This window comes from Ranitomeya imitator, chromosome 3 (assembly GCF_032444005.1).
Source record: "Ranitomeya imitator isolate aRanImi1 chromosome 3, aRanImi1.pri, whole genome shotgun sequence".
In the NCBI taxonomy this organism is placed as follows: domain Eukaryota; kingdom Metazoa; phylum Chordata; class Amphibia; order Anura; family Dendrobatidae; genus Ranitomeya; species Ranitomeya imitator.
This window is the reverse complement of record NC_091284.1, coordinates 712,535,606-712,560,148: the sequence shown is the minus strand read 5'-3', so window position 1 is coordinate 712,560,148 and position 24,543 is coordinate 712,535,606. Positions and strand designations below refer to the sequence as shown.

Sequence of the window (24,543 nt, the reverse complement as noted above, 5' to 3'; positions counted from 1 at the left end):
CAGAAAATAAAGTGTAGGAGATAATATTAGAGGTAAATATTCGTTCTACAAGAAGAGTCTATACTCAAGACAACATTCTGGGCCTACACAATTTAGATCTGGCTAATTAAGATACAAGGCTGTACAGACGCCATGTGGACATAGCCTTAAGTAAGGGTATTGAGCAGTCTAATTATCTGAATACTCCTATAGAAGAAAGTAATATATGAAAATATTACACATAACAGTAGTGGTCTCTCAATGTTAATACCCAATACAATAGGGATAGCAGCAAGGTGTATATAATATTAAAATATAACTTTTATTCTAGATACTAAAAAAAAATGACAAAATTAATTTTAAAAAAGCACAGATAAAGGAACAGTTATTTTATTAGTATCTAGAATAAAAGTTACATTTTAATATTTTATACCCTTGCAGCTATGCCAAAAATATTACACACCAACATTCAAGTGAGGATAAAATAATATTAGTCTATTAAAAATCCACATATAAATAATTCCTCACTAATCATTTGCTATATTCCCCATGGACAGTGTTGTACAGCAACACTGTACCCCATACTGACTACAAAATAATATTAGTTTATTTGCTAAAAACAAACACACAAACACAAATAAAACCAAAATATTTTTATTTTATTTGTAATTATTTTATTTTTATCATGTTTTAGCTTTTTTGTTTTATTTATGCTTGTTTGTTTGTTTTTAGTAAGTAAACATATTATTTTGTAGTCAGTATGGGATACAGTGTTGTTGTACAACACTGTCCATAGGGAATAAAGCAAATGATTAACGAGGAAGTATTTATATGTGGAGTTTTTTAAATTTATATTGTATTCACTAAAATACCCAATTGAATATAATTTAGACTCTGTACTGGACCCTAAAAATTATTTTAACATAAATTTAGAGCCACACCATTGAACTATATAGAAACATGACTAATATACCTAATGTCACCTTTACTAATATATTGTTTACTCAATTAATAAAACCACAAACCAAGCAAACATAGCCTCCATGATTTTCTAATACGTCATTAATTGATATAATATCCTAACGATTACAGGAGTATGAAGGCTTCATTGGTGTCTTTGGACATACCGGTACATGGGGGATAATTGGAGCTTGACACAGGACAGTGACCCATAAGAAACAATCAGCAGTTAGGTTTGCTCTGTTGAGTACTAGGAATACTGATGAAAACAAGTCTCTGATTGATTGCTATATACTATAGACTGGGTACCACATTGAATGTTAGTCATTGTAATAAACAAGCCATGCAGAATCGGTCACTATATAATTTGTATCCATTTAAGTAATTTCTCTTGAATATGAAAGAATCGTGAATGCATACACAAGTGATTTATCACAATCCTCGAATTTAATATACTGCTGAGCCGTTTAACAAATTTAATTGTTACCATTTGTAGGCAAAAGTTTTACAGCAAAGCTAAGTCAGCCCTTGGTTGTCTTTCAAACAATTCTCGAAAGCTCATTCATCTGCGGCTCTTATGCAATGACTTATTACTAAAATCATCATATCATTATTAAACTTCTGCCCAGAGCAGGAAACCTAAACTAATATGGAGAATGACAATGTGCATAAAGGAGAAAATAAAAATGGGCATTTACTGGGAACGGATTGGCACCAAATGGTATGAAACAAGTTTCATAATCACATGAAGATTTGCAGTTTTTTTCTCCAATATTAAAGGGAACCTTTCACGTGAAAAGACGCTATTAACCTGCAGATATCTGGATATCCTGCAGGTTAGTATAGTTTTGCACCAGCCTAGCACCTGCACTTAGAGCCTCGCTGCCAGGACGAAAAGAACTTTAATTCCCCGGCAGCGTTCAGGTTTCAGTCATGGGGGCGGCACTGGCGTGTGTTCAGGCATTCTGTGTATAGAGAGCGGCGGCTGTTACGGCATCCCCGGCACTGACTGACACTGGCTCTGAATTGGGGCCGGCTGTCAGTCATTGCCAGGGCGAGGTTACAGCCACCTTTCTGTATAACACAGAATGGTGCCTGAATCTGAATGTTACCAGGAGGACTAAAGTTCATTTCCTCCCGGCAGTGGGGGTCCAAGTGCCAGCGCCGGACAGCTTCATAACACAATATCTGCAGGTTAATAATGTTTTCTCATGTGACAGGTTCCCTCTAACGTATAAACTTGACTCTTATTAAATGCATTGAAGCAATGGAAAAAAAATCAGGAGGGAATCAGAGTAGAATACTTTAAATATGTTAAAAGCTATGTACAGCTGACACAATGGGGCCAGAATTGAACAGAATTTACATCCGTATATGCCTATTGGAGGCGGGCACAAAGATGTAGTAGACTACGTTTTGTTGCCCCATCAACTAGGCGTATATGGCTGAAAAATAATATATGACAGAGCACACTGTGACTACTTCATTATAGTCAATGACTCCATCAGTGCATATAATCTTGTTTTTCTGGGTCCTGGACTTAGACCCTGACAGAGCCACTGAACATAGGGCCATATGCTATGTGAGCATAGCCTTAATGGTTGCTTGAGGAATATTCTCCACACTGAATGCACTTGGGCAAATCGTTAAGATCCGCTGCTGGCCAGTGATATCAGAGATGTGCTTGAAGGAAGGCAAGTCTGGAGACGCTGTTGGCCATGGTAGCACCTTTATCCAATGTAGGATGCTCACAATAGCCAATAGACTACAATGGTGTTGTCATGTTGATAAATGCCTACCGGGATGCTTTGGAGTAAAAGTTGTCCCACGGTTTCCACAACCAAATCAATATAACACTGAGCTGTTAATGTACATGGAATGAAGATTAGCACAGAAAAACGGTCCACAACAACATAATAATGTATAAAAGTATGTATCACGTTTTATTATTTATATAAATATGACAATATATCAGTAACAGCAAAATTCCAAAACTGCATATATGTGCTGTATGCACTATGCATATAAAAGAGGACAATAGGGAGGAGACATGATAGTAGCTAATTTAGGGGGGATAATACAATGCATCCCTAGGCAAGAGACATAAGCCAATACCAAATATAGAAAGGGTCCCGCAGGCTCCCCAATAACATAAGTGGCAGAGAATGAGCTCAAATTATCAAGATTCAGGCTTACCCATTGCGATCGACAGGGAAAGTATCCCCACCTTTCTCAGCACCGTTTTGCGTTCTAGCTTTTTCAACAGGGTTTAGTTATAGCCAGTCTTATTGTGTTTAAGTAGCGATAAAACCAGAAATGGCGCCGGGAAGACAGTGTTTTTTCGTGTTAACTTCTGTTTGGAGTTGTCCTGGTGATTTGGTGCCCTTTGGGTGCTTTGGGAGAGCTAGAGTTGTTTGCTCTCAGCTACAATATACATTAGTGCTTCACGATTGTGTTATTAAATGGAATGAAGATTATAAGGGTCCAACTATTTGGCATTTACCATGCGGTCTCCAGACCTATATGTGGCTATCACTGCATCCAACACAAAAGCAGAAAAGCTTCATTCCAGCCTCTATTTATCAATTTTAGCCTCTGGTCTTCATCAGGAGTCATGTGGGCAATGCCATGATGGTAATGTCACTCTGGTCTTACTCCTGGAATTAAGGTCTGTGGTGGCATAAAGTCTTGATTCCAGTTACACAAACAACTTTGAATTACATTGATTTGGCCATGGAACCAGTTATTTCTCTAAAATGTCCCCGGAGCATTTTTCCAACACAACACCAGTCCGAACTTTGTTCATGTGACTGTGAGCAACCTATCAAGCTTAATAATGCTACCATGTCTTGCAGCACTTTTGAACCTTTCTCCCATCAGTACATCTGCAAAGGGAGCTGCCAGCAGTGGATCATGATGATTTCTGAGCCCAAGTGTATTCAAAGTGGCAAAACAGACAGTCATTAATAACCTCATTGATAGCAGTCAAGATGTGTAGTTCTGCTTGTGGCGCTAATTCTCAAATTTGAATGAATTGGTTGTTTGGAAAATTTTGTTTCCATTTTTAAATCAATTGCATAATATAAGCATGAAAATAGATCCATTTATTTCCATAATTCCATGACTTTCTTTCTTGATGTTGTAATTTCAATGTTGAGGAGTGTATTTCAATTTTCACATTTCAAAGTACGAAGTCCACGCTACCATATGTAATATGAATGTACATTCTACAGATACTGTGGATATTCTCCAAAGTGTATGCACAAGACTTCTAAATCTAATCTTTTACACTGCAATATTAATAATAGTCCTGGATTGGTCGTTCTGCTGAGATTTGCTCTCATGCCACAAATGTGACTGTACATCACCAGCCTGATTCTGTCCATAAACTCTAAAATAGTAATCGATCCTAGACTTGTCTATTCATTTTTTGGCCTTCCTATGTTCTCTTTCCCTCAGAATATTATTTTTGCTGATGTGAAAAAGGCAAAAAATTTAATCAATTTAAACTTCACTTTGTGGTTTTATTATGGCCCCACATAAAAGGTAAACCAGAAATGAGTATATTGTTTAATGAACATTTACAACGCTCAACAATCAAGAATACATTGCAATATGATATATGAACTCGTCAAAGGAAATAAATTAGTTGCATATTAAGAAAACATGAAATAATTGTTTTTGTGAAGAGAAGACTATAGATGAAGTGTGTATTATATAACTTTCACCAGAGGCTTTTAAGAACATATGGAATGCACACAGCATGGCCTCAAGGTATGTCGCGGCCCCTTGCAGTGTTTGTTGCAGTTTTCAAGCCCATCTGGTTTGCATTAAAAGTATGAGTGATACAGACCCCTGTGAAGAAGTGAATGGGGAACTGGATCATCTAGTTAACAAATCTCAGGGGCAACTCAGATTCGGGGAAAGATTTGTCCAAAGGAGCAAAATACTTGACTTTTCTATTTTTACTATGAAATAAATCATATTGTACACTCTACAGTAACTAATTCCTCACTGGCAGAAAATAAAGTGGTAAACAGGTGGAGGGAGGGGCAGCTTTAGCTTTAGGTCACACTGAAGTCAACGAAACATCATTTTTAATAGAAACCTACTGCATAGGATTCATTCACAATTACGATGCTGCTCACGAAAGGGATAGCCATAAAAAAAAAAGCATCTTCAGAGCGGGAGAGCTGCTCGCTAAAGTACAGAACATGAGTTTCAAAAGTGGCATAAAGCGGTCACAGCTAAAAGGAGGAGTAAAATGTGCAAAATTTATTACAAAATTAAAATTATTAAAATATAGCAAACCATTGATGTAAATGTTTGTAGGTCATTTGGTGGAAAAGTGCCTGACCAGGCTAGGAAGGTGCACCAGATTTATCATGTCATCAGCGTCTAAGGTCTCCTTCATACATCCGTATAAAACACATAGGTGAAAAACCAATGACAACAATGTGTCATCCTGGTGTCCATTTTACAATCCGTGTGTCATCAGTGTTTTTCCAGTAAAGATTAAAAAATTAATGATAAAGTTCTCCTATACTTTTCAATGTTAAACACGGACATCACACGGACGGTACACTGATGCCATCCATGTGCTGTATGTGTTTTTCACAGACCTTTAGTCTTGTACTGGCTCATTTCATCTGTGCTGCCATGAAAAACAGACACTCTTCTTTTGCACGGACACACGGTCTGTGTAAAAACACCGACATGTGCATAACTCCATAGGTTATGATGTGGTATCCGTGAAAAAAACAAGTACTGTAAACATGGACGTGTGAAGGAGGCCTTGTTGAGAAAGATGTTACAATTTCCACAATTTTTTTCAACATTTTCAAAGCTACCATTGTTGGTTAGACCTAATTGTTTCTAGTTGTTAAATTTGACTTGAGCTTTGAGAATATAATGTTTAAATCTCTCCTTCCTAATTTGTATTCAGATTCTGCCCAAGGCAAGCCACCTTTGGCTCTGCTCTCGGTGTATCTGTCAGACAAATGTATCCATCATGTGCTCTGCTTGTGGTAGATCAACTCACTCAGCTGTACATGAAGGTAGACACTGGGACACTGACTCTCTAAGAACATCCTTGGTTTATTAGATGCAGCATAAACCAAGGTGAAGCACAAAGTAAACACGGCCCTCTGAGCAAAAACAGCAAAACAAAATAGTAGCACAAAGCACAGTCCTTGTGTTAGCAGGGATAAACCCGCTCAGGGTTAGCAAGACCCATGGTTAAAGTTTTAGCAAAACACAAAGCACTTCTCTGGAGTTCTCCTCTACAGACACTGAACAACTACTGCCTCTGGAGGCCAGCTATTTAAGCTGCTGTCCGCACCCTGGGGTGGAGATAAGGTGGACAACCTCCCATCTGCTCTGTGGTTGTCCGCCAAAATCCAGCCTTTCAAAAATATTGGCTACTTAACCCCTTCCAACACTGGAGGATAAACTTCTGGGTTTTTAAATCACTGAAGCCATTAGCCTCAGTGAAACACATCTCCCCTCCAGCACCTTGCTAGTGACTTTGTCACAAGCTATATGATGTGAAATACTACATTTCTTCAGCACTGTTGCTTAAGGAATCTGATGTACACACCTGCAGTTTCACATGGCATTGTTAGCTGATCACCTGGGTTTTTCAGCTAGAACCAACTCATTTAGTATGATGAGAATAGGTCACAATTTCCACATCATTTACAGCTATGTTCAAGCATTTAGCTTTGGTGCAGCCAGAGCTTTTACCTCAGGTGTCGGGAGTCAAGGATGACCCAACAAGCCACTTTGCTTGAGCTGAGATATCTAGATATGTGGGGCACAGATTTTATCTAAGTATCAGTACAAGATAAGCAATGCAAACTATGTACAAAGCAACATTTTTTTTGGCCTCATTCAGATGTCCGTGATGCACATACGTGTTCTATATTTCATGGATAGAACATGTAATGTACCTGTTATAATAATATATAGTGCTATTCACATGTCTGTGTATTTTCAAAGCCTGTGTGTGCGTGCAAAAAATCACGGAGACAAGTCTGTATTTTCTGGTATCAAGGATGAAAAGGGCCAATATAAGTCTTGGGCTAGGTGCACACGTAGGAAATGTGGTGCAGAATTTTCTGCACAAAATCCGCATCTGCGGATTTGCCGCGGTTTTTATGCGGATTTTGTGTGGATTTGCCGCGGAATTGATGCTGATTTTGAGCGGAATTTCTGCAGTTTTTGCCACTGCGGATTTCTATCATGGATGGGGTGCAGAAACGCTGCAGATCCGCACAAAAGAAGTGACATGGACTTCTTTTAAATCCACAGCAATTCTGCACTGATTTTTCAGCAACCATCAGCACAACTTTTTTTTTTTACCCATTGATTTACATTGTACTGTAAATCACAGTGCGGATCTGCAGCATTTCTGCGCAGAAAAATCCGCTGCAGATCCGCAGCAAATCCGCATCGTGTGCACATAGCCTACGGCCACATTCACATGGTGAGTATTTTGTCTATATTTTACTGTACCTCAGTATTTGTAAGCCAAAATCAAGAGAGGGTGACAAATGCAGAAGTGGTGTTTCTATTGCACTTTTCCTCTGATTGTTCCACTCCTGGCAGTATACTGACCAAATACTGAACGAGTGAATACTTCCATGGGTCTGTAAAAACCACATACAACTCATGGATGGCATCTACTGTATGTGCCATCCGTGTTTAACATTGCAAAGTATAGGAGAAGCTTTGTAATTTATTTTTCCATCCATGAAAAACCACTGATGGCACACGGACCAAACACTGATGACACACTGATGGTAAAATCAGAGACACGGACCCTACGCTGATGACACTAATACCATTTTTTCACGTACTGTACGTGTTTAAACATGGACATCTGAATGAAGCATCATACATAGATTTGGGTCAGGACCAGAGCGACGTGTCACACAACTATGGCAGTGTCATGGCATCTTGCGAGCAGGGTCCTCACTCCTCTTGGTATCTATTTTGAACTGTGATTTCTGTTATGCTGTAATGTCTATTGTCTGTACAAGAGACCCCCCAATATAATTTGTAAAGCGCTGCGGAATATGTTGGCGCTATATAAATAAAAATTATTATTATTATTATTATCTGATGATTTCCTATACTGTCACATTGTGACTTGTGACCTACTGTGACACAAATGTTTTCAAATGTGTTGGATTTTTTGTCACATGCCACTTACTTTCCATAGACTTCAATGAACAGTACATTGTACATTTGCTCCAGGTGAAGGAAAGCCCAGCTACGAACCTGGAAATGTCTCTGATATAAGGTGACTTGGCCATAAGTACGAACAGTGGGGGACAGGGGAGCCAAGGGTCCACCAATAACCAACGTCAGGGCCCCCTCACTTTTCAGCTCCATGCAAATGTGACATTATCGTCAATCACAAATCTATATAACAATGAACTGGGTAGATTGTTAAATGAATAAGAGGCCGCTTTATCCGTAAATAGTAATTCAAGTATATTGAGCCAAGTACTGCTCATACAAGAGGATGATGGCTTAGTCTTGCACAGGGGCCCATCGGAGGATTCCCCTGTTCTCCTGTGGGCCAGTCCAAGCCTGAGTACAAATATGCTGCCACTGTAATTTTTTCCAACCCTAAGAGACCAGACACCAATATCGCTTGAACAGTAGGGTTGAGCGAAACGGGTCGAAATTTTTCAAAAGTTGCCGACTTTTGGCAAGGTCGGGTTTCATGTAACCCGACCCGACCCCAGTGTGGGGTCGGCCATGAAGTCGGCGATCTTTTGAATCTAGAATCGGAATTCCGATACCGATTCCCGATATGTTTAAGATGATATTCCTATTAGGTATATACTCACCCTCGGACGCGCCCTGCTTCTTTCCGGCAGCCTTCCTTCCTAAGAATCAGCCCTTCCAGGACCTTCGGTGACGTCGCGGGTGATGTCGCGGCTTGTGATTGGCCGCGCGAGCGGTCACATGGGCGGCCGCACGGCCAATCACAAGCCGCGACGTCACCGCGACGTCACCGCAAGGTCCTGGAAGGCTGATTCTAAGGAAGGAAGGTTCCCGGTTAGTACCAGGGCGCGTCAGAGGGTAAGTATTGCGATATTTTTTATTTTAATTTTTTATTTTACACTAAAATATGGATCGCAGGGCCTGAAGGAGAGTTTCCGCTCCTTCAGACCCTGGGAACCATGGAAACCCAATGCACTGCATTGGGTTTCGGGTTTCGTCCGACCCCGACTTTTTTATAGGATCGGCCGATTTCACTCGACCCGACTTTTTCAAAAGTCGGGTTTCGTGAAACCCGACCCGATCCTATAAAAGTAAAGGTCGCTCAACCCTAATGAACAGTACTGTAGGTCAGTAAAGCACACATCCATCCTACTGTAGGGGTCCAGGTGCTGCCTGCTAAAAATCGAAGGGCACTAGCATGTATCATATGTATATGAAAATACACCCTAAGGCTATGTTCACACGCAGCATATTTGTTTCTGCATCCAACACCTGCTCTCATATGGCATTAAAAACGCTACATTCAAAAAGCCCATTTTTCAGCATTTTTGCAGCGTTTTTGGTAGCATTTATTTGGTGCGGATTAATATATATGCTTTGTCTGCAGTAAATGTTTAATAAAGTTAGTTTTATTCTTCAAAAATGCTTAAGAAACTGCTCACAAACGTTTGTTGAGTCCCTTACGGCATATTCTCACTGCTTCATTGCTTTCTATAGGTGACAAAATGATTCAAAAGTGCTGAAAGAATTGACATTGTGCAGATTTTAAAAAAAGCTGAAGTGCTCCAATTCAGTCAGGAATAAAAAATATGTGTGGTTTTGCTTGCACTGTAAAAAATGGCTTTTAATTTGCATTTATTTTAGTTTAAAAAAAATAAACACCGCAAAAGTGCTGCATGTGAACATAGCTCAAGACTGGTTTCGCACTACATTTCTGCCTTTGCTGTGTCAATCAGGGGCTTTCATCTAAAGCCTAGAAAAATGGGATCAAATGAAACCTCAATGGAATATAATGAGGTGAGCGGAGTTCAAAGTCTCAAGCAAAAGCCAAGAGCTGCTGACGGGCACAGGAAAGTCAGAAACATAGTGTGAGATCAGCGTCATTATGACTAGTGAAATAGATCGCACTAATTACAGCCTGTTATTCAGTAACTGTAAATGTGAATTATTGTTAAGGAGGATTGAAATCACCATTGTCTCAGCCGCTTTTACTTGTATGATGGACAATTGAAGGAATTCTTGAAGGAAGAATGTTTTTTTCTCAAATGTCTTTCAAATTGCTTATTCCTTTTCCCCCCTATTCAGTATAGAGATAGAGTAGACTTTAGTGTATAGCTGTAACATTGTGATGTACGTGCATAAAATGTCCTGTGAATGGAAAGCAAAACTATATCTAAGCAGTAATAAACACTATATCTAGTTGGAGTTAATGAGCTAAACGAGAGCCTATCCGATACCGCATGATAGAACGTTTGGAAAGTGTTTTCATTCTCCTGCCTTGAACGTGAGCCAGCTACACAGACATCAGTCATCCATTTTTTCTCCTGACGTACATCTGTGCCTCCACTATACATCTGACATCATTTGACAATTCCTGCCTCTTAGACCATGCATTAACATTGGTCATCGGGATCACAGACAGTGAGACCTGTGTTTCCGATATTAAAAATGAAAAATAGACCACAGATTGTACAAGTGTTTTTATTACAGACTCCGCCTCGCTGACATAAGTATTGTCTGCTCCCTCAGCAAAAATGAGTCAGAGATGCTTAAGAGCCACAGTCCTTGGTTATGACTCTCATGTGTCTAATGCCAGAGGGCTAGCAAGACATTTCCACAAACAGACGGTAATTACCTCACCTCTCTTCCCAGCTTTCTGATGATTTTTTTTCAAGAAAAACTGTTTTAAATTCCCATTGCCGATTCTAAGCATGTGAAGTAGACACAACACAGAGGACTACATCCAACACAGAGGACTACATCCAACACAGAGGACTACATCCAACACAGAGGACTACATCCAACACAGAGGACTACCACTACCCACATCTACTATGTATGCTATAAACCACCAAGCTTATAATACAGAATGAAGCGTTTGGTAATTAACTCTTTAAAAAAAATGGTCTCTAATCTGCAGGCAGAATGATAGAAAGAAGGAGAAGCTGATCAGATTGATAAACATTTTTTGCAGGAAAATTTTTGGTAAAACTTGCATTTTTTTAATTGATTCAATTTTAAAAGCTGCACTCCTCAAATACTTCAAAACTGCTGTCAGGAAATGGTTTAACCCTTCAGGTGCTACACGGGAATTAATACAAAGTGGAATGAAAAAAAAATAAATTAAATTTTACCTCTAAAATGTTGTATTAACTCCAATGTAATCACTTTTAAAGTGATAGCATGATAAAATGGACTTCAAAATGTGTTACCCAGTTTCTTCTGAGTGTGCTCATACCCCACATGTGGTGAGAAACCTCTGTTTGGACAAACGGCAGGGCTTGGAAAGGGAAGGAGCACCATTTGAATTTTGGAACACAAATTTGGCTGAAATAGATTGCGAGTGCCATAAGGTGCACAAACAGCAGAAACCCCCAAAAGTGAACCCATTTTTGAAAACTACACTCCATAAGGATTTTATAATGGGTATAGCAAGCATTTTGAACCCACAGATACTGCAGAGAATTTGATAACATTAGGTTGTTATATTGAAAATGTTCATTTTTTTCACGAAAATGTTGCTTTTGTCTCAAATGTTTACCTTTGTGAGAGGTAACATGAAAAAATATACCCAACAGTTTGTTACCCACTTTCGGCTGATCACGGCAATACCCAACATGTAGTCAAATAAATTCTGTTTGGACACACAGCAGACCTCAGAAAGGCTACTTTCACACTAGCGTCGTACGACACACAACACAATGCGTCTTTTGGAGAAAAAATGCATCCTGCAAAATTGCTTGCAGGATGCGTTTTTTCTCCATAGACTAACATTAGTGTCGCATTGCGACGTGCGTCGTACGACGCTAGTGTGAAAGTAGCCAAAGTGAAAAACTATGGTATTTGGAATGTAAATTTGGTTATAATAGATTGCAGACGCCATGTCTTATATGCAGAGCCCCTGAGATACCAAAGCAGCCGAAAACCCCACAAACAACACCTCTTTGGAAATTAGACCTATCAAGATTAATCTAGGGCTGTGTTGAAACTATTATGTGTTTCACAGAACTTTCTAAAATGTGGACGTGAAAATGAAAATGTTGTTTTAGCCTCAAATTTGTAATTTTCACAATGGATAATAGGAGAAAACGGACCCCATAATTTGTTACACAATTTCTCCTGAACGCGATGTGGTCAAAAACGTTTGTTTGGGCACATGGCAAGGCTCGGAAAGGGAAGAGCGCTATTTGATTTTTGTAGTGTAAATTTGTCTGGAGTAGACTGTGAATGCCATGTCAGGGTATGTCAGGGGCTCAGCCAAACAGCAGAACCCCCCCAAAAGTCACCTCATTTTGGAAACTAGACCCCTCAAGGAGTTCATCTATTGGTATACTCAGCATTTTTAACCTACAGGTGATTCACAAAACGTTTTAACATTTAGATGTGAAAATAGAGCAATAACAGGAGAAAATAGACCCCATAATTTGTTATGCAATTTTTACGGAACCCCATATGTGGTTGTACACTACTGTTTGGGCACATGGAAGGACCGGATGGGAAGGAGCGCTACTTGACTTTTAGGCCGGCATCACACACTGGCGACTTAAACAGACTAGTGCAATGCGGTAAAAAAAAAATCGCATTGCACTCGGACCAATGTTACACTATGAGGCAGCTCCTAGCAGCCGATTTTTTGTCGGCCGTTTTCCTCGGTCCGAGACAATCGCAGCATGCTGCGATTGTCACGGACACTCGGCTGACTCTCGGCTCACTCGCACCCATATAAGCCTATGGGTGTGAGTGAGACAGCGCACATCACTCGGATATAATCCGAGTGCTGTGTGCTAAACGCTGACTTCGGCAATGGAGGAGATGGAGAAATTAGTTTCTCCGCCTCCTCCGCAGCTGTGCTCTGATCTGCTCTGTGCGAGAGGCTTGGAGCAGAGCAGGAGCCGAGGATCATTAGCATATCGCATCTGATGCTCTCGCATCGGATGCAATACGCTAGTGTGACGCCGGCCTTAGAACGCAGATTCTGTTTCAATACATTGTGAGCTCCATTAGCAAAGCCCCTGAGGTGCCAGAACAGCAGAAACCATCACAAGTGACCCCATATTGGAAACTTCACTGCTTAAGGATTTCACCTAGGTGTGTAGTAAGTATTTTAAACCCACAGGTGCCTCACAGATTTTTATAACATTGGGACGTGGAAAGATAACATTTTAGGGGTAAAAATGTAATATTTTTATTTGCTGCAAATTTATCAGTTATACAAGGGCTAATTGAGGAAACTGGACCCCAAAATGTATTGTGCAATTTCTCCTGAGAGTGGTGATGGCCTATAGGTCATCAAAAACTACTATTAGGCAACACGTCAGGCCTGAGAAGGCAAGAGCGCTATTAGAATTTCACAGAGCAGACTTTGCAAGAATACCGTAATTTGCGAGAGACATTTGCAGAGCCCCTAAGGTGCCAGAACAGCAGAAACCCCCCCAAAGTAACCCCAATTGCATCTTTCCATGCTCAATGAATTCATCTATGGCTTCAGTGACTATTTTGTAACATCCACTCCGTGTTTTTTATGGAGAATTACAAATATGGCAATTTATTGCCCATACATTGTACCTCCACACAGTGTAGTGCCCCTAAATATTGTAGCACCCCCATATATTGTATATATAAAAAAGGTGAAAGCGGCGCTGGTGATATAAGGTATCTCGATACCTGCAGCGAATTTAAAACAATCACCACCAGATTGTAAAAAACAAATACAACGTTATAGAAAAAAATTGCGCTGGTATACCCTAGTTTTTAAATAACAAATGAATATGCCTGAATAGATTAAACAGAATCATATATAATATGTGGCTAACAAGACCTAAATATCTGTGTGGATGCCTTCCACAGTGCGTTTGTACGATCAATAGTTTAGTGCATAGATATCAGTTAATAGTCAATGCCCAGATAGAAAGACAAATGCTGTAGCCAAATATTGAACACTCCGGTCTCCTACTGGAACTGTAGCATAAAATCATGTAATCATGTAACAGTCAATACTTTGAGAAGTAGAGGTAGATCGTCTCCCGGTTTGAGAGGATTTCCAGCGGTGTTAAATAGCACGTATAGAGTCTTTTAGAGAGCGTGATGCCGGAGAGCTGCTCCGGCCGGTAGCAGCTATCTCTGGGTGTCGGGTTCCAGCAGGGGGCGGAGATCCTCCGTCTTGGTCCAGCAACGCCGCGAGGTGCGAGCGGTGTGAGCGGCGCGTCTAGGACCTGCGTGATGTAAGTGATCAAGTGACCGCCCCACGTGACTGGAAAACTCCGTACGGATCGCTGTAAGGACAAAAGAAAAACAACGCGTTTCGAAAACTGCTGTTTTCTTCCTCAGGGCTGGTCCTTGCCCAGTTACGGAGTCCTTTTATAGCCTCCACGATCCTAATTGCTAATAGAAGCCGAACAACTCGACTCCACAGTTAAGTCCTCTAGGGGTCAGTGTGTCAAGCAAAAAGATCCACTTACTTTCAATCCTGGACATGGCTTTTATATAATTGCCACCTCTCCAGTGTGGATGTACAATTTCGATCCCCGAAATGTCCATTTTCTTGGTCATTCCTCCATGAATTTCTATAAAATGTTTAGAGATTGGATGACCCATGAATTTATTCCTGATATTGCGTATATGCTCATTGATTCTGATCTTCAAGGGCCTTTTTGTTCGCCTGACATACAATTTCTGGCATGGACATTTAATGATATAAATCTCTCCTGTAGTTGAACACGTAATAAAATCATTTATCTTAAACTTCAGATCCCCTTTGTCAAAACTGGTGATTTTATGTGAATTAGTTTGTTTGCACACACTACACCTACGACATGGATAAAAACCTTTTATTCAATTGTGAAAAAAGGAGGAATTATTGACCAAAAGGGATCTATTCTGAATGGTAGGAGCAATCATATTCCCCAGGTTCAAGGCCTTCTTATATATGAATCTGGGATGGGTAGACATTTTATCCCCAATGATCTTATCATCTTTTAATAAGTGCCAATGTTTATTTACAATTTTGCGTAACAAATATGAATTGGCATTATACTGGGTAATTATGGGGACAAATTCATTGGTCGCCTTCTGTTTACCAGTAAAATTGATCAGATCCTGGCGTGATATAATAAGAACACTGTCTTTGGACATTCCAAATGTGTCTTGTTTATACCCTTTTTGCAGGAATTTTTTTGTCATCGTTTCAGCCTCCATGTTGAAATCTTCGATCCTCGAGCAGTTCTGATAAATACGCATATATTGACTTTTGGGAACATTCAACAACCAGGCAGGGAGGTGACAACTATCTAGCGGAATAAAACTGTTCGTATCCGTAGGTTTCTAAAAAGTCCGAGTTTGGATAGTGCTATTATCAATAAAAATCTGTAAATCTAAAAAATTGATGACATTCGTACTAATATTAGAAGTAAATTTTAAAAGAAAATCATTTTTATTTAAATCATTTAAAAATGTATTATATTATATATTGTGCCCAGCTTGTGCTCCTGGACACTTGTACCCTGTAAATTGTTAAGTGCTCTGTCTCCACTTCAACAATGCCAAACATGAAGGCGGTTACTGCAGTTTAGGCACAGTGGAGCTAAGAAGGAGGGGGTCATAAATTTTATTAAGGTCCCTCATTTTAATAGTCAGTAAATAGTAAGTATACAGTTGTGAGCTGATATTAATAGCATTTTATTGATTAAATACATGTACAGTAAGCTGCACACATACTGTACTAATTGTATATGTCACTGACATCTGTACTGACTATCTATACTGTGTGCAGAGTTATTATTTGTAATGTTGTTGAGTTGTATTTTGATCACATGATACTTTTTATACATGTTGTCCTACTCCAAGCTGTTCAGGCTTGAGAGCCAACTACCAATTAAGTAAATCAGGTGATGTGCATCTCTGTAATGATGAGGGGTGTTGTCTAATGACATCAAAACCCTATATAAGGTGTGCTTAATTATTAGGCAACTTTCTTTCCTTCGGCAAAATGGGTCAGAAGAGAGATTTGACGGGCTCTGAAAAGTCCAATTGTGAGATGTCTTGCAGAGGGATGCAGCAGTCTTGAAATTGCCAAACTTTTGAAGCGTGATCACCGAACAATCAAGCGTTTCATGGCAAATAGCAAACAGGGTCGCAAAAAGCATGTTGGGCAAAAAAAGATGCAAAATAACTGCCCATAAATTGAGGAAAATCAAGCGTGAAGCTGCCAAGATGCCATTTGCCACCAGTTTTGCCATATTTCAGAGCTGGAACGTTACTGGAGTAACAAAAAGTACAAGGTGTGCAATACTCAGGGACATGGCCAAGGTAAAGAAGGCTGAAAAATGACCACCTTTAAACAAGAAACATAAGATAAAACATCAAGACTGAGCCAAGAAATATCTTAAGACTGACTTTTCAAAGGTTTTATGGTATGGACTGATGAAATGAGAGTGACTCTTGATGAGCCAGATGGATGGGCCAGAGGCTGGATCAGTAAAGGGCAGAGAGCTCCACTCCGACTCAGATGCCAGCAAGGTGGAGGTGGGATACTGGTATGGGCTGGTATCATCAAAGATGAACTTGTGGGACCTTTTCGGGTTGAGGATGGAGTGAAGCTGAACTCCCAGACCTACTGCCAGTTTCTGGAAGACTACTTCTTCACGCAGTGGTACAGGAAGAAGTCGGTATCGTTTAAGAAAAGCATGATTTTCATGCAGGACAATGCTCCATCACATGCCTCCAACTACTCCACAGCGTGGCTGGCCAGTAAAGGTCTCAAAGAAGAAAAATAATGACATGGCCCCCTTGTTCACCTGATCTGAACCCCATAGAGAACCTGTGGTCCCTCATAAAATGTGAGATATACAGGGAGGGAAAACAGTCCACCTCTCAGAACAGTGTCTGGGAGGCTGTGGTGGCTGCTGCACGCAATGTTGATCGTAAACAGATCAAGCAACTGACAGAATCTATGGATGGAAGGCTGCTGAGTGTCATCATAAAGAAAGGGGGCTATATTGGTCACTAATTTTGGGGGGTTTTGTTTTTGCAGGTCAGAAATGTTTATTTCTAAATTTTGTGCAGTTATATTGGTTTACCTGGTGAAAATAAACAAATGAGATGGGAACATATTTAGTTTTTATTAAGTTGCCTAATAATTCTGCACAGTAATAGTTACCTGCACAAACAGATATCCTCCTAAGATAGCCAAATCTAAAAAAAAAAACCACTCCAACTTCCAAAAATATTAAGCTTTGATATTTATGGGTCTTTTGAGTTGATTGAGAACATAGTTCTTGATCAATAATAAAAATAATCCTCTAAAATACAACTTGTCTAATAATTCTGCACACAGTGTATTCTATGTGTATTTACTGTGTGTAATCCATCTCTTCTATGCTGTCAGCTCCTGCTGTAATTTTACAGAACGTGGCTTCTGAATTGCCGGCTTTTCAAAGGACATCCGTCCAAGTGCTGTGCGATTGTTTTCTCGCACCCATAGGCTTGCATTGGCGAGTCTTGGTGACAATCGCAGCATGCTCAGATTTTACACGCACGTGGAATACGCCTGAGAAAAAAAAGCTGATGTGAGCTGCTTCATAGATTAATACTGGGCCGAGCGCTATGCGATGATTTCTTGCATAGCACTCAGCAGTATTTTTTGATAGTGTGACTCCGGCCTAAGACCCCAGCTTATATCAGGATCTTGCAGGTCATCGGATGACCTCAGGGTACCACAGCAACAATCAGCACCCGCGATTACGATCGTGGGGGGGGTCGATCCTACCATAGTGGGTCTTTTATCCCCTTTTAACCTTTTAGATACCGCTGTCACAATTGTCACTGGTATTTAAGGGGTTAGTTGGCCCTGATCGGTTTCACAGGGTGTCAGCTGCCATGTACAGTTGTCACCTGCAGAAATATTAGCAGAGGGGCGGCGCAATTCACTTATTATTTAAAAAAGTGGCGTAGAGAAATGAGGCCCCTTAACAGCTGCAGTTAAAATGCATATCAGCGGTCATTAAGGGGTTAATAGAATATAAGTTATTCTGAATTCTTTCATACAAATTTATACATCATTCTGCTCAGCTTCTCATTCTCTTAAGAGAATGTGTAGACAACCATAGTTTAGGTCCAAGTGCGATCCGTCAAAACATCGGACCAATGTTATTCTATAAAGCCGTGCACATGTCCGATTTGTATCTCAGACCGAGTGGTCTGGGGAAAATAATGCAGCATGCACAAATTGCCTCCAATTATCGTATGGCACTCGCTCATTTATGTCTATGGGTCTGTTGAAAACATTGGACTGCACTTGGATGTCATCCGAGAATGTTCCAATTTTCACGGACTGACTGAATGGAGAAGGTGGAGCAACTTTATTTTTTTAATTCTGCACATAAAAGAAAACAAGATCACAACATGATCAAACTTAAATCAAACTCTGATCATAGTTTACTCAGATGGAGAATATACGTCGTGTGACATTAGCCTTAAGGTGTTTTTTTGTAAATTATAATTGTTAGATTTAGCTAAAGCAGATTGCTGTCCTATGTACAATACAGATAGTAATGCCGTATTAGAGAATAATGAGCTGTAAGATCAGAAATGAGATCACAAATTGATTATTCTGGTGCTTTATCAATAACAGATAATATATTATATCCAATAACAAAAGAAATGCTGTCCTGAGAAAGTAGACCAGTCATATAAAGCATCCACGTGGCTCAGTCATCACTCAGGCACTGGGACTATGTCTTCCAATACATCAGATACATGCATTTTGCGTTGTACATCAAGTTGACGACTTTATACAAACACAGAAAAGCTAAATTAGTCAATAATGGCTCCTATACAGTAAAATGAAAATGACTTTAAATTGTATTCCTGTTTCAGAAAAGCGCAAGTCCTGTTCTCAAATATATTCGAAACACCCATAGCGTGTTCATCCATCTTTCCATCAATGGCAGCATGAGACGGGGCTCATCTCTCGAGAGCTCCAAACTAAGGCTAGTTTCACATTTGCGTTTAAAAACGCAGCATTTTAAACGCAAATGCAGGTAGTGAAAAAACGCATGAAAACGCGTGCAAATGCTGCGTTTTTTAGACGCATGCATTTTTGCATGTGGTAAAAAAACGTGGCATTTTGATGCATTTACATGCGTTTTTTCCTGCGTTTGCGTTTTTGAAACGCATGATGAGAAGTGTGTGACAGCTGCCAATCATCAAAATCAACTAGAAAACCCACTATAAACAGAAATAGCTAGGGTTGGGGTTAGGGTTAGGGTTAGGATCCCTAGGGTTAGGGTTAGGATTAGGATCCCTAGGGTTAGGGTTAGGGTTAGGGTTAGGATCCCTAGGGTTAGGGTTAGGGTTAGGGTTAGGATCCCTAGGGTTAGGGTTAGGGTTAGGACCCTAGGGTTAGGGTTAGGATCCCTTTAGGGTTAGGGTTAGGATCCCTTTAGGGTTAGGGTTGGGGGGTGGCTTATCAGTGTGTATTCTTGTGTTTTTCTATTGAAACGCATGCGTTTAAAAATGCTTGCAATCGCATGTGCTTAAAAACGCATGCGTTTACATAGACAGCAATACGTTTTTTTGTCGCAAAAAAACGCATGTGTTTTTTTGCGGCAAAAAAACGCCTCTAGAAATTACTACATGTTGCATTTCCGCAACAAAACGCAAGCATAGAAACGATGCATGTGTCATCAAAACGTGGCAAAACGCATGCAAAAAAACGCATGCGTTTTTAATGTTAAGTATAGAAAAAAAACACATGCTTTTTTTGCGCTAAAACGCAGCGGCAAAAAATGCAAATGTGAAACCAACCTAAGGCTGGCCATACACATGAGATCGCAGAGAACTACTGTATCTCTCTCAACTCACCCACACACTCGTACACTTAGCTCAGAAGAAAGGAGAAACCTGCCAGACATTATCTCCCCTAAAAACAAAAGGATCAAGTGTTGAAATTTCAAGTGACCAATCCTTAAAAGGGTATTCCCATCTCCAAGATCTTATACCAATATGTAGTAAGTGTAATAATAATGATAATATTAGCAAATATCTCCATTTAGAAAGGTATTATGGTTCTTCTGATTCGCTGTCTCTTTCCTCATGTGCAGGCAATGCAGGACCTTAGGTATCCATGGATTTGACCACTGATACAGTGAAAGTTAGCTGGTTGCTAGTGGTCGTAACCATGGATACCTAAGGTCCTGCACATAGCAAAAGAAACCTAGTGAATCAGAAAAACTTCTACATTTCTAATTGGAGGTATTTGCTAATACTATTATTACACCTACTACATATTGGGATATGATCTTGGAGATGGGAATACCTCTTTAAGTCCCCCAACATCATCAGATGGTCGCTGTGTATTAGGGTCTTAAGAGACCTGCATGTAACAGGTATTTGTGACCTATTCTGTGTTATGATCCGGTGGTTAGGACAAATAATGGACCTGATTGTTACTGATAATAAGGACGAGCTCTGGGACGTGGGAACTCTGCTGACCGCAATCCCTAAACCTATCAAAACACACTAGAAATAGCCGTGGATTGCGCCTAACGCTCCCTATGCAACTCGGCACAGCCTAAGAAACTAGCTAGCCCTGAAGATAGAAAAATAAAGCCTACCTTGCGTCAGAGAAATTCCCCAAAGGAAAAGGCAGCCCCCCACATAAAATGACTGTGAGTAAAGACGAAAATACAAACACAGAGATGAAATAGATTTAGCAAAGTGAGGCCCGACTTACTGAACAGACCGAGGATAGAAAAGGTTACTTTGCGGTCAGCACAAAAACCTACAAAAGACCACGCAGAGAGTGCAGGGAAAAATACCTTCCGCACCGACTCACGGTGCGGGAGGCGCCCCTCTGCATCCCAGAGCTTCCAGCAAGCAAGGCAATATTGACAAAAGCAAGCTGGACAGAAAAAATAGCAAACAAGCAAAATAGCACAGAGGAACTTAGCTTCTGCTGGAGCAACAGGAACTCAGAACGATCCAGGAGCGAACTGGAGCCATAGTACAACATTGACAGCTGGCATGGGGCAAAGATCTAAGTGGAGTTAAATAGAGCAGCCCACTAACGAATTAGCCTCGTCACCTGTGGAAGGAAACTCAGAAACACCCACAGGCACCAGAGAAGGTCCATGGACAGAACCAGCCGAAGTACCATTCATGACCACAGGAGGGAGCCTGACAACACAATTCACAACAATTCTGTGGATATACTATAAATGGGAGAAATGGTGATAATCCATTTAATTATTTGAACTCAAAAGGTCCAATTCATCAATACTTTCACACCAAAATTCTGGCATAAAAGCTTTGAATAATTGCAAAATTGAGGCAAAGTTGCACCTAAATTTTGCAACTTTTGACATCTTCACACCGCTGTGGCTTTCCCAATGACAGAAATGTAACTCCAGTACCAGACTGGAGTGACTTTTCTGGTGTAATGCACCTCATCAAGACGTGATCAAACGATGGTCTTGATGAATTGGGCCCAAAGGCTCCTCAATAAAATGACACACCCAAGAGTATGGCATCTGACAACTCAACCACATCCCCATATTTGTGGAATATCTACATCATTGTTGCTCAGCATATAAATAAAAACGATCAATTGGAACTGGCCCTGGGATGTTGTTACATGTGTCTGATAGAAACAGCAGAGTGAGAGCTACAGCAGAGTAAATTAATTCTCTCTACAGCACTTTCACATATGCTGGAGCTATAAATATCAGGCAATTTATATAAAACACAGGTCTTATCCCATAAAACATACCTTTTTCCATAGAAATGAAGAGCAGTAATTTAGAACATTCTTGTCATATCGTCAGATTCTGCATTATCTATCATATATTAAACTACTATTTGCTCTTGGCCTATGTTCACACAGAGCTTTTTTGGAGAGGAGTTTTTCAACTGAAATCTGCTCCCAGAAACATTCTTTACGGAATTTTTATAGAAGTTTTTTTTTAACAGAAGAGGTTTTGAATAATTATTTTTTTCAGAAGTTATTTTTTCAGACATTTAAATTGACGAGTTTGGAACAGATTCCATCATTATGGCTGTCAAAGAAGTAACATGCACTTTTTTAGAGAAGACATTTTTCAAAACCTTTTCGGGGGTAAAGGAATAGCTCTCAAAATCTCTGAAAACCAAGGAATAGCTCTCAAAATCTCTGAAAACCAAGGAATAGCTCTCAAAATCTCTGAAAACCAAGGAATAGCTCTCAAAATCTCTGAAAACCAAACTGGATTTTCACCAGAAACGATTGGTAAGAGTTTTGCAGGTGTTTTTTAAAAGTGTTTTTTGGTGCGGATCCAAAGGACTATGGAATGGATTTGCCCTAAATATCTCCTCAATAAAAACTCCTTGTGAACATAACCCTACTGTTAAATTAACGTGATTAATTCATAGCAATGAAGCACAGTTAAACGAATCACATAAAAGTTCTAATTTTTCATACATTTTGATAATTGACTGATGTAGTAGGTAGGTCTACCTGCAGTCTTAGGGCCCATTCACATGTCAGTTTTTTGCGTACAAGTACTCTCTGCGTTTTGTATGGATAGTACTTATACATATAACAGTGAATGGGGCTGTTCACAAGTCCCTGATTTTTCAGAGACCGAGCAGTCCATGCAAAATTACGGAGACACGTCCACTATTGATCCGAGTGTCGGATCAAAACCGAAAATGCAAGTCTAGGGGTCCATGAAAAAAATCAGACAGCACTGAGATGTCATCTGAGAGTGGTCCGATTTTCATAGATAGGAGAAACTTTTTTCACGTACGAGAAAAACTGATGAAACTCGGACGAAACTCTGATAAAATGCTGACCAAAATCAATGATGGAACTCAGCTTTTCAAGTACGTGGAAAATAACTGACATGTGGATGAGCCCCTATAAAAAGCCATAGAGAGCAGATTGTGATCTTAACCAATTCAGCATTGTCAAACTTGGCTTGCTTCTACTTTATAATATAATCTGAATATGTTTTATCCCCCACTAACAGCATGTTAAAGACAGACATTCTATCTTTCCCTTTTACAAGTTTTGGAAACTTTCTAACATTATTTACTATGACCGTTTCGCTATTCCTATTACCTGCACATCACTTATAGGTCATTGTGTAACATTTTACTAGAGTCATTAGTGCTTTTTTGTATATAAATGCATCATCTCACATAAACACAGTCCCAATCATATCTCTCGTGAACGTCATCGCCTAAATTTAGTTTTACAGAAAAATGTTATTTCTTTCTGAAGTAGTGATTAGAGAAATTCCACTGCCTCGCTTCCCTAGAAAGCATTCGCAGGTTAAACAAAAACGCCAGATTATTTTACAAGAAGATGAACAAATTCCTTGCAAGAAAAGCCTTGTAGCCGAAGAATCTGAACTAAATTAACCTTTTCTGTTTGTGGGATGGGAATCTATCCATTGAGCTGAAGGCGTATATAAACTGATAAGCCCATTATACAAACTTTGATATTTTGTATGAAAAACTCCCCTAGATACGGTTTGCATTTATGGTTTGTGTAAAAAAAAAAGAGTGGGTTGTCATTTATTTTTCATAGAAATTGGCTGTAGGACAAAGATTTTTTTTTTCTTTTGGCTTCTGCAAGAACACAACAAAAATAACTGGAAATGAGTCAAGAAGGGGGGAAATTGTATTCAGTGCACTTGGATATGGTGTAGCAGAGAAGACAAGAGCGCTGGACATGCATAGAAGGCATGGAGAGACTCACCAGTGGTGTGTGTCTGTGCGGCAATTCCTACAGCTGGGAAACCATAGTGAGAGGATGTTGTTCTGCAAAGTTCCTTTGAAACATCACAAGATCCACTCTTTGCAGTCGGAGAGAGTGAGAGTAGCAGCAGCCACAAGGACAGAGAGTGAGAGGAGAGGAGGGAAGGGGAGGACCCATACAGGAGGGATCTAGGGCTCCCTTCAATTGACAATAGAAGGAAATGCTTTACTTGCCCTTAACCCCAGTGCTACCAGAAGGGTCCGCAAAGATGTTTCACCTAAAGTGACAGATGAAAACAGTGTCAGGAACCAATTTCAGCTGCGGCTTTGAAGCGAGCCTGGTGTATACATTATCATATATAAGAAGTGGATGGAAGCGCCCCGAGTAGTAGCGTACGCTGGCGGGATGGAATATGCCTGGGATTAATAAATATAGGCTATAAATAGTTGGAGCCGTCCAAACGTGCATCAGATTATCTCCAGGGATATTTTAGAAACTTTCATTAATTGTATCAAGTGTTCATTCAGAAATCTGTATCACAGCAGAATTTTCTACATGAGGCTATGTTCACACAATGAGATTTTGGTGCATTTTTGATGTTGCAGATTTTTTGCATCTATTAAGCAAAT

General features: G+C 39.9%; 1 protein-coding gene across 2 annotated transcripts in view; it reads right to left on the bottom strand.

Annotated features, from left to right (window-relative positions):
- HDAC7 (histone deacetylase 7) overlaps positions 1 to 24,006 on the bottom strand; it is a 579,208-nt gene extending 555,202 nt beyond the window's left edge. For both annotated transcript variants that reach the window (XM_069758685.1, XM_069758686.1), the window contains exon 1: positions 23,915 to 24,006. The gene's annotated coding sequence lies outside the window, so the exon portion shown is untranslated. The remainder of the gene's footprint in view (positions 1 to 23,914) is intronic.
- Between the last annotated feature and the right edge of the window lie 537 nt (positions 24,007 to 24,543).